General features: G+C 43.1%; 2 protein-coding genes across 4 annotated transcripts in view; both read left to right on the forward strand.

Annotated features, from left to right (window-relative positions):
- LOC311040903 (FAST kinase domain-containing protein 2, mitochondrial-like) overlaps positions 1–4,713 on the forward strand; it is a 98,217-nt gene extending 93,504 nt beyond the window's left edge. Inside the window, exon 15 of the transcript XR_014600336.1 lies at positions 4,695–4,713. The gene's annotated coding sequence lies outside the window, so the exon portion shown is untranslated. The remainder of the gene's footprint in view (positions 1–4,694) is intronic.
- Positions 1–15,000, forward strand: part of raph1b (Ras association (RalGDS/AF-6) and pleckstrin homology domains 1b) — a 136,365-nt gene that overhangs the window by 40,566 nt on the left and 80,799 nt on the right. For all 3 annotated transcript variants that reach the window (XM_084051303.1, XM_084051304.1, XM_084051305.1), the window contains exon 2: positions 8,186–8,269. The gene's annotated coding sequence lies outside the window, so the exon portion shown is untranslated. The remainder of the gene's footprint in view (positions 1–8,185; positions 8,270–15,000) is intronic.

The following is a 15,000-nucleotide window of genomic DNA, read 5'->3' on the forward strand; positions in this document are numbered from 1 at the left end:
TGATTCTGAGGCTATGTTAACTAATTTAGCTGGGGACCCCCTGGTAGCCCCCCAAGGACCACTGGTGGTCCCCGGGCCACTGGTTGAAAACCGCTGGTCTATAATGACTGTATGAGGCCGCTGCTGAGAGCTCCAAGAAGCTCCAGTGCAAGCCCAGATGTGTGTTAGTGTCGGGGTTCCCACCTGTGCTGCTGTGATACGTAACCTTATGTACAGGTTCATGTGTAGGGCTGCGGGCAGCTGAGTCAGTAAATGACATAATCACAGTCATAACAGACCCCACACGCAGTTCTGTCAGCTTCACCTCTAGACTGTTGAGGGCCATTGGCGCACATGTTTGTATGTCAGAAACTGAACATTGTGGGCTATTTGCTATTATTTGTTTTTTGTATTTCTGTTATTTTATTGTGTGGTAGTGGTTGTATATTTGTGATATGGATGTCCCTGGGTCTGTGAATTGAAATGCACTTTCCCAGTACCATCATGTACTTTAGTTCAAATGTTGAGTTATGGCTGCATTGCGCTACAATGCACATTCCTGTTACCGTCATGTACTTTGTGGTGAAAGAGTCTCCGTTGCAGCCAGCTTTAACACATTAAACCCGGGAACGCATCTGTGTTTAACCACTTTAACCATTATTTTATACTATGGCTATTCAACAATCGTGAAAATGTGTGCAAATCTTTGAATATATATATATTTTTTTTTTAAAGCGAACATGTTTAACTAAATGTTTTGCTTATGAGGGTCCCTGGAACAACATAATTTGAGATGGGGGTCGGCGGCCAAATACATATAATTTTGGGGGTCCTTGACATGAAGAAGTTACAGAACCACTGATTATAGCAAAAGTGTTTTAAATTAAACACATTTGTAGAATCCTAGAAGCAAAGATTTGAGTTACAAATGTTTGCTTTGAAAATATATATATTTTCAAAGATTTGCAAAAAGATCACGATTTAAAAAAAAAATAGCAGATCTACAACCGCGCTACGAGCTTGTAGATCTGCTATTTTTGAATAGCCAAAAGAAATCTTGACATGACACACAGATGCGTTTCCAGGTCTCAATGGGTTAAGTCTCACTCTCTGCACAAATGCGTTGCAGGGATCGATACTAATGCACCTCCTCAACCCAGGTTTGGCTTTGAGGCCATCAATCGATCAACAACAACCCCCCCCCCCCTACCCCCCCCCCCCCCCTTACAACAGCGCTCAGGGTCACCGCCAAACCGTTATCTTGTTCTAAAGCCGGCATTAAGTTGATGTTTGCGGTGCTCCTGAGATCGATATCTGCTGTCCAGCCTGTCCAGACATCACTAGAGGAGCACCCACCCTCCATGGCCTGGCCGGGGGGGGGGGGGGGTTGGGGCTTATGGGCAGATCGTCGCCATTGATTGGTTCCTTCAGCTGCCCGTCACGCTGTGCAGCGTAAATGAAGTTGTGGTGTGATCTAGATCAGATTCTCAACCTTTTTCACATTTTCCATGACCTCCAGTTTAATATGCATTAGTTTATTTAGACATTAGTTCTGAGTTCTGCCTTTTATGTGGAGAGTACAATGAAGAGTGACCGGAAACGGAGAGAGAGAGAGAGAGAGAGAGAGAGAGAGAGAGAGAGAGAGACGGGGGAGTGACAGGTTCGGGAATCGAACCCGCGACTCACTGTCAGGCTGCATTAGAGCCTGTGTGGTATACTATGCACCCTAACCGCTAGGCCGTAGGCACCCTCAGTACGTTTTTTTTCTTTGTTTTTTTTTGTTGAGTTTTTGACCCTATGGAACCCCAATCTACTCTGTAAAATCCTCAGTGTTAATGTAACTCTGAGAGTGTGCAAATGGAACCAAATGAAACCAAAAAATGTGGTTCCATTTGTACACTCTCAGAGTTACAGACCCGTAACTCCTCAAAGACGGACCCCTTGGGGGTCCCCAGACCCCATGTTGTTGAGAAGCAGTGCCAGTAGAGTAGACATGTGAGTAAGTACATTTTATTTAACTATCCCTTTAACCCATTGAGACCTGAAGCCGATTCTACATGTCTCCTAAATCCCAACAGTATTCTGAAAAACGTATGTTTCTATATCAGTGGTGCTCAATATTTTTCATGTCAAGGACCCCCAAAATGATATGTATTTGGCCGCGGACCCCCATCAAAATATTTTGTTCCAGGGACCCCCCCATGAAGCAAAGATTTGAGTTAAAAATGTTCGCTTTAAAAATATAAATATTCAAAGATTTGCACACATTTTCACGATTTTTCAAAAATAGCAGATCTACAAGCTCGTAGCGCGGCACCGAGTGCCGCGCTACGAGCTTGTAGATCTGCTATTTTTGAAAAGCCCAAAGTGTAAAATAATGCTTTTTAGCTCAAATAAAAAAATCTCACAGTTCCAGGTCTTAATGGGTTGAAACGAGGCACATAAGAGCAGTAGCACGACAAAGAACATTGACCTGCTCGAGTGGGTCAGGTCAAAACTTCATAAGAGGCTAGAGGCCTGGGCCGTAGCGTGACGACGGTCCAGGCACCCTAGGCTGCAATGTCAGCCTGACAGCGCGTCGCGGGTTCGACCCTATCCCCCCCCCCCCCCCCCAGCTCACTCCCCATGTCCTGTCAGCCTAATATCCCTATCCCTCTCTAAAATAAAGGCATAAAAAGACCCCCAAAAAATCTATAATAAAGAACTTCATGAGACAAAATGCTTACAAAACAGAGACGTTCTTGAGACCGTCAAGTGACTCAGCATGTCTTGTGTTCCACAGTGTAATAACGTGACATCAGGAAATGTTCACATCATTAACATTGATCTCATGATTCAGTCAGAGACATGTTTCTGTATCTTCATCTTCATCATCCTCCTCCTCATCAGACGTGTTGGTCCATTAGGCGGTCCGTCTCTCTGGATGCTGTGTTAACCCATTAAGACCTGGAACTGTGTCATTTTTAGATTTGAGCTAAAAAGCATTATTTTACACTTTGGGCTATTCAAAAATAGCAGATCTACAAGCTCGTAGCCTGCTATTTTTGAAAATTCGTGAAAATGTGTGCAAATCTTTGAATATATACGTTTTTAAAGCAAACATTTTTAACTCAAATCTTTGCTTCTGGGGGGGTCCCTGGAACAAAACATTTTGATGGGGGTCCGCGGCCAAATTCATATCATTTTGGGGGTCCTTGACATGAAAAAGATTGAGATAGCAGATCTGCTATTTTTTTTAAATATTTTCTTGTCTGAAGGAAGGAATTGCAATTGGGCCGCAATCTACAGCTCATTTTAATGAATGAAACGCTGTTGAAAGGGAAATGTGTCTGGTAAGAGCATTGCTTCTCAAAGTGGGGTCCACCCGTGACCCCGCAGGGGTCCTTGAGGGCGTTCCAGCCTTTCCCCAGCTAAATGTGTTTAAACCACTTTAACTAATTGTGTTTAACCATAAAACAACCCACTTTCTACAATCCTACAATACAATACTTTGGTCCTCACAAGTATAGTAACACACACACACGCACACACGCACACACGCACACACACACACACACACACACACACACACACACACACACACACACACACACACCCCTCATAGTGTGACCAGTGTGTCGCCAATGTGACACAAGTGACACAGTGACCCCGTCTCTTTTATAGCCTTGATTTTATTGTTGCCTCCCAGGCTCTGTGTGTGTGTGTGAGTGTGTGTGTGTGTGTGTGTGTGTGTGTGTGTGTGTGTGTGTGTGTGTGTGTGTGTGTGTGTGTGTGTGTGTGTGTGTGTGTGTGTGCCCCCCCCCCCACACTTCCTGCTGGATTCTCCCCTTCCCCTGCAACAATCCCGTCTTTCTTTTTTCCTGTGACATCATTGTCACCCTCCTCCACCCACCCCCCACCACCACACTTCCCACTTCCTGTCGGGACAGGAAATGGAACCGACTACTAGCAGGATTGTGTGTGTAATGAGGGAAGTGTGGGTGGAACAAGGACACACCTGTTCACCCAGAGAGAGAGAGAGCCAGTAGACACAACCATGGTCTGTGGCTCTGGACAGCCGGATCTATATATATGCCTGTCCTGTATATGGGCATATATATGCGTTTGTTACTTTGTTTATGGTTATGGTTGAGTCAGTGACGTGGCCGTAGTCCTGCCTGTATATACAGTATGGGCGTATCGGATTTGTTTATGGTTATGTGTGAGTCAGTAGTGATGTGGTAGTGATGTGGCTCATAGTGCCGCGCTATGAGCTTGTAGATCTGCAATTTGTTTTGAAAAACCTTGAGAATGTGTGCAAACCTATTGAATATTTATTCTTTTTTCAAAGCGAACATTTGTAACTCAAATCTTTGCTTCTGGGAGGTCCCTGGAACAACATATTTTTTAATTGTTTCTATTTTTATATATATATATTTCTTTCAAAAACTGTTAGGATTTATAAAACATGTTTAGAATGGGCCTTACAGTAGAGTATTAATGGTTTAACCCTCACTGTGTGTGTGTGTGTGTGGTGTGGACGGGTTGTTTTGCCGTCAGCGAGGCAACAATGGCCTTGGTGGAGCTGTTGAGTCTCTCTGTTTCACACTTCAGCTTAATATGTGTTGTTTTGTCTTCACGTGTGTGTGTGTGTGTGTGTGTGTGTGTGTGTGTGTGTGTGTGTGTGTGTGTGTGTGAGAAAGTCTGCCTCTCCATTTAATATGAGCGCGTAGCAGCTGTGTGTGTGTGTGTGTGTGTGTGTGCTGACTGCAGTGCCTGTTCCCTGCAGCTGTGCATATGCATGTGTCACACACACACACACACACACACACACACACACACACACACACACACACACACACACACACACACACACACACACACACACACACACACACACACACACACACACACACACACACACACACACACACACACACACACACACGGCCACACCTGTCCCCCGGCCTGCTGTTGACTGAGTGATATCATAGTATAACTGCAGGGACATGAGAGAGAGAGGCTCATAAAGGCCTGACACAGGCGTTAGCAATGCGGCGCTGCCCTGCCCGCACGAGACAAGCTGTGCTAACAACACTGTTTAGCTGCATGTAGCGCAGTGGTGGAAAGTAACATTTACTTGAGTACTGTACTTGAGTCCATTTTTGAGGTATTTGCACTTTGCTTGAGTATTTCCGATTTCCAATACTGTTACTTCTACTCCACTACATCTCAGTGCAGTACAGTAGATCTTTATTTGAAAACTTTAGTTACTAGTTACACTGTAGATTTAGATTTTTATTACAAAACATATGTTAACCACTTCAGACCTATATACATCTAGGGCCATTTGAAAATAGCAGATCTACAAGCTCACAAGGCGTCGCGATGCGACGCATTGTGAGCTTGTAGATCTGCTATTTTCAAATAGGATTTTATACATTTGAAAACTTGTGAAATGGGACACACTGCATAGAAAGAACTTCCTACTTTTGGTACTTTGAGTACATATTGATACCACTACTTTTAGTGGTTTTACTTAAGTAAAACATTTGAGTACTTTTTGTAGGGCTGTCCCCTCATGGACAGCCAACAACACTAATTAGTTCAGGGGTCTTCAACAGGGGGTCCGGGACCCCTAGGGGGTCCTCAGAGTTACTACAGGGGGTCCACCAAATCTTTGTGTGATATGTTTTTTTTTTTTTTTTTTTACATTAACCACTTTAACCCTAGCATCCCTTTTCTGAGGAGAAAAAATAGCAGATCTACAAGCTCACAACGCCTCGCGCTGTGAGGCGTTGTGAGCTTGTAGATCGGCTATTTTTGACAAAGAGTTAAGGGTGAAAACGAGCAGCAAAAGTTTATCTGAAACCCGAATTCATACAATATAGAGGGGGTCCCTGCTTCATCTCTCTCTCTCAGCCTAGGGGGTCCTTGGCCTGGAAACGTTGAAGATCCCTGTTTTAGTTGCATGTAGTGGGCTGTCCCCTCCCTCATGGACATGGCTTTCCCCTCGTAGAGACCACTAATTGTCACTCAAATTATTGGTATTAACACATTTATTTTGTGTGTTTTTGACATTGTCTTTCTGTTAGGCTTTGTAAACATGAATACATGATGTACTATTGGCCAAAACTGGCCTTATTTACTATTTCTATACTTTTGAATTGTGTTTTGAGTAGTTCAAATAGCATTCATAGGTATAAAAACCTTTGCGACAAGAAGCAGTAATTTATTGAAATGTCATGTAATTAAAGGTAGTCGCTCTGTTCATATGAACAGTATTTCTATGTACCGAGGTCATTTGGTGTAAACAGCGCAGGGATTCTCTCTCTCTCTCTCTCTCTCTCTCTCTCTCTCTCTCCCCCTCTCTCTATTATACAGACATATTGTACATAACACACACACACACACGCGCACACACACACACACACACACACACACACACACACACACACACACACACACACACACACACACACACACACACACACACACACACACACACACACACATGTCATCAGTCACTTGCTGGGGGCGTGAACAACTGTTGGCAATAGAAAAACAGCCGCCTAGAATACCTTGAAGCTAGCCACAACATCAGTTACTATAGCTATATACTCACCACCACCTCACACACACACACACACACACACACACACGCACACGCACACGCACACGCACACGCACGCATGCACGCACGCACACGCGCGCGCGTATCGCACACGCACACGCAAGTCAACGTAGGCAAAACACAAGCAAACTCACCCATTTGACTACCAGTCAGGCTGAAGTTTATTCAGTGAGTCAGCATGTTTTAAAGCCAGCCTATGGGAGTCATGTGTTTTAACGCCTAGCCTCTCTGCTAGGAGTCATGTGATGTGTGCTTATATGTGATTACACACACACACACACACACACACACACACACACACACACACACACGTATGATTCAGCCTGCTGAGTGGTGTGTTTAGGATGGAGCGAGGCTGCAGTGAGTCAGCGTTGTAGATGTTGATGAGTCGGCGGTTCTGCCTAAACGTTTGATGTGGACCCGCACACACATATCGCTGAGTCACGTTCACAATACACATCGTTTAGACATTTCACTAGTCTGTGGGCTTTCAGCGGTGACTCGTGCTGCCAGATTATTACATTATTACATTATTACATTATTACATTATTACATTATTACATCATTACATTATTACATTATTACATTATTACATTATTACATTATTGTCTCTGCGGTGCGGAGACTATATGTTTTACACCGCGTGTGTGTGTGTGTGTGTGTGTGTGTGTGTGTGTGTGTGTGTGTGTGTGTGTGTGTGTGTGTGTGTGTGTGTGTGTGTGTGTGTGTGTGTGTGTGTGTGTGTGTGTGTGTGTGTGTGTGTGTGTGTGTGTGTGTGTGTGTGTGTGTGTGTGTGTGTGTGTGTGTCTCAAGGGGCCAGCTTCCGAGTTGTACATTGAGGCTATATAGAAAGAGACGGTTCATGCTGGTGTCAGAAGTAATTAGGCTCCATTCAAGCGGGTGGGTTTTTGCCAAACTTTACACTTGATTGTATTACCCTTAATAAACATCGTCATAAATACTATATGCTTCCAGTACCTAGTTTAACGTCTTCTTTCAATCACCATCATATGTGTTTTTGGTTATTTATGGTCCCATTTATGTTCAAATTGATGATAAAGTAGGGTATGCTGTAGGAGGGGCGTGGCTACCTTGTGATGATATGATTTGATTGACAAGCTACACGACCAATAGCATTAATTCCCCACCCCCCCGCTCTGGTCCCAACCAATAGCATTCATTTCCGTGTACATTTTTCGGACCGGATATAGAAAGATGGCGGATCTTAAATTGTTGAAAAATGGTCTTCATTTACGGCCTGTAGAGTCTATGAGAGTAACTTTGTCCTTTTTACTGTCTATGGTCCAGGGTCAGAAGTCCTCTGCAGAGAGAACAAAGGCATCGATCAACACTCTCTCTCTTTTCACCCGCTAATGGTCCTGGATTGGCCGGACCCGCCGCATGGATTGCGTTTCGCAATCGCAGCCACAAAAATAGACAGTAAATCAAATCTAATGGATTTTGTTTCTCTCTCTCTCTCTCTCTCTCTCTCTCTCTCTCTCTCTCTCTCCCTTTCTCCCTTTCTCCCTCTCTCCCTCTCTCCCTCTCTCCCTCTCTCCCTCTCTCCCTCTCTCTCTCTCTCTCTCTATCCAGGGGATAAAAGTCCAGTTGCCGAGCGGAGTGGCGGTTTGCGTTGACCTTTCACCTTGATAGGAAGAAGGGAACGCCGCTTCAAAGGTAAGCCGGCCCACAGGGAGTAAACACTTCCAGCGCTCTTAAAATTGACCAATAAACAGCGAGCGCTCTTAAGATGGACTTCTATAATAGTCGATCAACGACCGAGCAGGTTGGGTCGTGTCCTGACCGGTAGAGCGGTGGATAGTCGTGGGGTGGTGAAGAGAACCAAAGCACGAGTAGAGAAACGGTTGTTGCGCCTTCGTAACCCCTGTAATCAGTGTTGCCATGTCGGTCGGCTTATTATAAGCGACTTTGGGCTTCTTTGTTGCTTGTAAGAATTGGTGGTTGTGGTTTCTTGGGCTTGTTTCTAAAGTGTAGTTGCTTATTTAGGCTGGTTTCCAAAATGTCTTAATTATTATATAAACCAGTGGTTCTCAAATATTTTGATGAAAATGTTTTGTGCATTTGTTGTTGGAATGTTTTTGAAAATAGCCGAGTTTTTAGATCTGTTGTTTTCATCATTCGAATAGCCAATAGGTTTAAAGTGCTCATCTGGCCTAACACCTAGACCCTGGTTGCTCATTTCTCACAAAATATGGCAACACCGCCTGTAAAAAATGAGTCCTCAATAACGTGGGCCGACAGTTTGTGCTGAACTAAACAGACTGCCAGATAGTGAAATCTAAAAATGACACAGATGCTTTCCCCGGTCTTAATGGGTTAAAATGACGTTTTATTCATTTACACATGTGGCAAATACAGAAATAGATCAGAAGGCGTCAACTGCGTAGCAACAACAACAACAATCAGACAGCTGTCAAGTGAAGCAAGTAGCACATTATTCTAGTCATCCTGGTGGTCTTAAAAAAAGGTGTGTTTTTGCAGCGGGCATGTGACAGGCCCCCCATGCACGCCCTTATAAACCCACCAATCACCCCGCCGCCCCCCCCCCCCCCACACTCTTCCGTCAGCCTATATCCAGTGGTGGAAAGTAACTAAGTACATTTACTTAAGTACTGTACTTAAGTACAATTTTGAGGTATTTGTACTTTACTTGAGTATTTCCAATTTCCAATACTTTTACTTCTACTCCACTACATCTCAGAGGCAAATATTGTACTTTTACTCCACTACAATTATTTGAAAACTTTTAGTTACTAGTTACTTTGCAGATAGAAATTATGATATCATGAAACACACATTAACCACTTTAGCCCTATTTTATAAACAGGCTATTTGAAAATAGCAGATCTACAAGCTCACAACGCGTCGCATCGCGACGCGTTGTGAGCTTGTAGATCGGCTATTTTCAAACATTTTAGTACATTTACTTTTGGTACTTTAAGTACATTTTGATGCCAATACTTTTGTACTTTTACTCAAGTACATTTTGAATTCCGGACTTTGACTTGTAACGGAGTACTTCTACATTGCAGTATTGATACTTTTACTTAAGTAAAGAATTAGAGTACTTTTTCCACCACTGCCCCTCTTCCGTCAGCCTATATCTATTCTTTATGTGTTCTGTGCTAAGAGATGCCGCTGGCCCCCCAACGACCGGCCCAGTGGGGGCCCAGTGGGGGCCGCTGCATGCCCCCCCCGACTGACCTGAGCCGGAGGGGGGGGGGGAGGGGGGGAGGCTCGTAAATCAGTGTTTCCCAAACAGTGGGTTTTGGAAACCCATTTTAAGGTCATGATAAGTCATGATTTTTTAAAATGCCACGTATACGTTGTGACTTTATTTTATTATTATTATTACAAAAGAGATTCCAGTGGTGGAAAGTAACTAAGTACATTTACTCAAGTACTGTACTTTATTGTACAATTTTTGAGGTACTGTAGTGTATCCCAATGTCAGTACTCTACTCCACTACATCTCAGAGGCAAATATTGCACTTTTACTCCACTACAATTATTTGAAAACTTACTTTCCTAACCCTGAAATCAATGGGACGTTCTGCATAATGAGTTCTTTCTACTTTAGTTTTATACTTTTGTGCCTTTAATCAAGTGCATTTTGTGTTCCGGACATTTACTTGCAATGTAAAGAAAATGTGAGTACTTTTTCCACCACTGCCCCTGCTGTGTGTGTGTGTGTGTGTGTGTGTGTGTGTGTGTGTGTGTGTGTGTGTGTGTGTGTGTGTGTGTGTGTGTGTGTGTGCGTGTGTGCGTGAGCGTGTGTGCGTGAGCCTGTGTGTAACTGTGTGTAACCCTAAGCGTGTCATAAATCAGGTCTAAATGGAAGAGGAGTCCAGGCTCTCAGAGGATCTTGTCATGGAGAGAGAGAGAGTCTTCCTCTCACAGGGAAATCCATTCCCTGTTAACCCATTAAGACCTGAGGCCGCTTATAAAAAAAATCTAAATCCTGATAGTTTTTCGGAAAAAAATATAAAAAAATATTTTTCACGATTTTTCAAAAATAGCAGATCTACAAGCTCATAGCGCGGCACTCGGTGCCGCGCTATGAGCTTGTAGATCTGCTATTTTTGAATAGCCAAAGACATCTAAAGTGACACAGATGCGTTCCAGGTATCAATGGGTTAAAGTGGAACCATGTGTGAGAGCCAGTGGTGCACGCTCAAAACGTTGAGCTTGTAGATCCGATAATTTTGATGCTTTTAGTATTTGAATCCTGAAAAGTAACATTTTTGGACATGTGAGGTTTTCCACCCGACACAGAGAGACGATACACTCCAGTATACAGTGCTTTCAGAGCGTTCCTCGGATCTACAAGCTCACAGCGCCGCGTCGCCATCGTGGCCACGTCAGGGTTCTACAAAAATTGGCCGACTTATTTGGGCTCACGTTGTGTGACATTACATCGTGTTGTGAGCTGTGTAGATGTGAGCTTGTAGATCTGCTATTTTCAAATAGCCTATGTATAAAATAGGGCTAAAGTGGTTAACGTGTGTTTCATTATATCATAGTTTATATATGAAAAGTAACTAGTAACTAAAGTTTTCAAATAATTGTAATGGAGTAAAAGTACAATATTTGCCTCTGAGATGTAGTGGAGTAGAAGTAAAAGTACTGAAAATGGTAAATACTCCAGTAAAGTAAAAATTCCTCAAAAGTGTACTTAAGTACAGTACTTGAGTAAATGTACTTAGTTACTTTACACCACTGTGTAGATGGTTTTTAAATGTTGACCTCCCGGACCGCTATACCAGCGGTCCGGGCAATGTACCTGACAGCGTGTCGCGGGTTCGAGTCCCGACTCCCGATCCCGACGGCCTTTGCTGCGTGTCACTCCCCATCTCTCTCTCTCTCTCCATATCCTGTCAGTCTACTATCTTATCTATAATTAAATAAAGGCATAAAAAGCCCAAAAATCAAATCTTTAAAAAAAGATTTTTTTTTTAGACATTATCGTCAATTCTGCAAAGTCAAATAATAACTGATACAGAGATTACACACGCATAGTGCATACTCTGTGTCATTTTAGATTTTTTTTATAGCCATAACCATTATTTTATACATATAGCAGATATATGAGCTTTGAGATCTGCTATTATTTTCGAAAAAATCGTGAAAATGTGTGAAAATCTTTGATGTCTTTTAAAGCAAACATTTTCTACTCAAATCTTTGCTTCTGGGGAATTCTACAAATGTCTTCTAAAAAACAATATATACTATCAGTGGTTCTCAAACTTTTGTGTGTGTGTGTGTGTGTGTGTGTGTGTGTGTGTGTGCATAGCCCACCTGTTCATGTAGTGAGGTTAAGTCATAAGGTGTCAGATGAAAGTTGAAGCTCCTGAAACAATAATGTGAATGAAACATGGCGTCATTCAGTCTTAACAGACCATAGACCAGGTACGTTGGAGAGAAAGAGGAATCAATGCACAACGAGGCCCACATGTTGCTTCTGTAGATTCAGTAAGTAAAGACATAGCTCATCGTCTCTGTCTGGTGGAATAACCTCATTAAGTCCAAAACTGTACATTTTCAGGAAAAACAGCAAAAGTAACACATTATAACGTTTTATAACATATTCTCCACAAGCTGGAAAGCGCGCAGCTTGTGATGCTGTTGTGTGAGGCTGTAGTATGATCAAGTAGAACAGTGGTTTTCAACCCTTTTCATATGAAGGTCCATTATCTATTGGGCATTTTGAGCCATTGGAACCACCGTTTCATGAGATTTAGACTCAGAACCAATAGACTTCTTGTAAATTAAGTGATGCAGATGTTTAACAATAATTTAACTCTTTGAGAGTGTAAAATGAAACCAAATGGACCCGTAAGGGTCCATTTGGTTTCATTTTACACTCTCAAGAGTTTTACATTTGGTTCATGTTACGCTCTCAAGAGTTATAGATCTATATGGGTCCATTTGGTTACCAACTCCATCATTTAGCTGGTTGACCACCTGCAACCCCCTCAAGGACCGCTGGTGGTCCCCGGACCACTGGTTGAGAACCACTGAAGTAGGGCGTTCATTTACCAAAAAGCACACACTAGTTAGAATATACTGTATGAGATAAGAGGTTTCTGCCCGACAACAACGACATGTTGAATATTATTCTAACAGAGTGTGTCTTTAACCAGAAGGTTATATAGGGGCTGTTTGCTGAGTCATTCCCATGCTCTCTCTCTCTCTCTCTCTCTCTCTCTCTCTCTCTTTCTCTCCATTTCCTGTCTCTCTCTCTCTCTCTCTACTGATAATATCAAATACATACAGGCTTAAAAATGCTTCCAAAAATAACTTGAACGGGGGGTAAAAAATAAATACAGTTGTTCTTAATAATTAGACCCCGTTTGATCCCATCTGTTTCAGCTTCACTCAGCTGATTGCTGCTCACACGGTCACACTCTGTTCTCAGTAACCGATCTACAAGCTCACCACGCCAACTTGCGACGCGTGTAGATGTGACTAGGGTTCAAGTGGTTAATCCATTAACACCGGGAAAGCATTTGTGTCATTTTTAGATTTCTTTGGCTATTCAAAAATAGCAGATAGATATACAAGCTCATAGCGCGCCACCGAGTGCCGCGCTATGAGCTTGTAGATCTGCTATTTTATTTTTTTATTTTTTTAAACCTTGAAAATGAGTTCATATCATTTTGGGGGTCCTTGACAACATGAAAAAGTGGGAGCACCACTGATATAGCAAGCAACAGGATGTGCACAGATCTTCACGATCTTTCGAAGACATCCGCGCTATGAGCTTGTAGATCTGCTATATGTTTATAACCAAAGACGTCTAAAACGACACAGATGTGTTTTCAGATTGAATGGGCTATGGAAAATATCAATAAATTGTGTCAGATAAAGAGCAGGGGATTTGATGACAACGTGTCGTGCAGCAACTAAGAAAAGAAGAAGAAGAAGAATGGCCCAGACTGAGTTCCATGGAGATGGGAGTCAGTGATCTAATGTTTCCTGCTGTCAAACACAGTGGAATGGACTGATGTTCAGAATGAACTCTTGACAGCATAATTCTGTTGGATTTTCCAACCGTCCCTTGAAATGCACAATCCTACCTTATTTGGAGACTAAAAGAAAGACGTGTCCCTTATTGCAGTCGTCCTCAAACTTTCCCTCCCCCCCAAAAAAAGGAGCAGATCTACAAGCTCGAAACGCGTCGCTTCGCGCCGCGTTTCGAGCTTGTAGATCTGCTACTTTTTTATTATTATATATTTTTCATCCCGCTATTTTGCAACCCTTTTTCACCCAGTGCCAAATTGTCTTAAGTGATCCTGGGCGCTACGCTCCCCCCGCCAGCCTAGGGAGAGCCCAGAGCCGAGCTCATGCCTCGCTTCAACGCATGAGAGCCAACTGACCTTCTCCTCGCGCCCCCGGTAGGACGTAGCGCGTTATATTCCAACCGGTTCCCTTCCCCTCCATCATGACCGGGGTCACGGAGGGGAGGCGGTATAGAGACCAGGATTACTGCATGTTTTTTTGTGAGGGTATCTACCCTAGGACATTGGTTCTCAAAGTGGGGTCCAGGGACCCCCAGGGGTCCTCGAGGGAGTTCCAGGGGGTCCCCAGCTAACTGATGGATAGTTAGGAACCAAATGGACCCTTATGGGTCTGTAACTCTGAGAGTGTCCAAATGGAACCAAACGGGTCCATTTGGTTCCATTTGTACACTCTCAGAGTTACATTAACATTGTTTTTACAATATAAATTGTGGTCTCAGAGATAGAAATGCCATTAAATGGGGGTCCGTAGCCTAATGCATGTCAAACTTGGGGTCCTTGAAACTAAAATGGTTGAGAATCACTGCTATAGAGCTGTAAAAATCTTCTCTTATGCGGGTCCCTGGCATATCTTTTCAAATGGGGGTCCGCGGGCTATAGATAAGTGTCAATTTGGGGGTCCCTGACATGAAAAGGTTTGAGAACCACTGCCCTAGGAGACACAGGGAGAACATGCAAACTCCACACAGAGAGATCTGCTAATTCAGATGCTTTTGTGCGACGCTGTGGTATGATCACGTAGGGCGTTCATTTACGAAAAAACACAAGAAGTTAGAATTACGGAGATAAGAGGATTCTGCCTGACAACAACGATATACAAAAACTGTACATAGAGACAGTATATGTTTTCTTTCTTTCTTTTCTGGGCGTCCATTTGAATTTCAGGCTGTTGTCAACCTTAATAGCATCAGAATGGACATGTTTTAGCATGTGTTTGTATTGTAGATGTGAGTTCTCTTCATGTACTCTGACTAATGAGTGTGTGTGTGTGTGTGTGTTATTTGTTTTATTTTATTTTTTGGGGGGGACCTCAGTGGAATCTAGACCAGCCAGCCACTGTGTGTGTGTGTGTGTGTGTGTGTGTGT

Source organism: Gymnoscopelus microlampas (genome assembly GCF_963454915.1).
Source record: "Gymnoscopelus microlampas genome assembly, chromosome: 24".
Taxonomy (NCBI): Eukaryota; Metazoa; Chordata; class Actinopteri; order Myctophiformes; family Myctophidae; genus Gymnoscopelus; species Gymnoscopelus microlampas.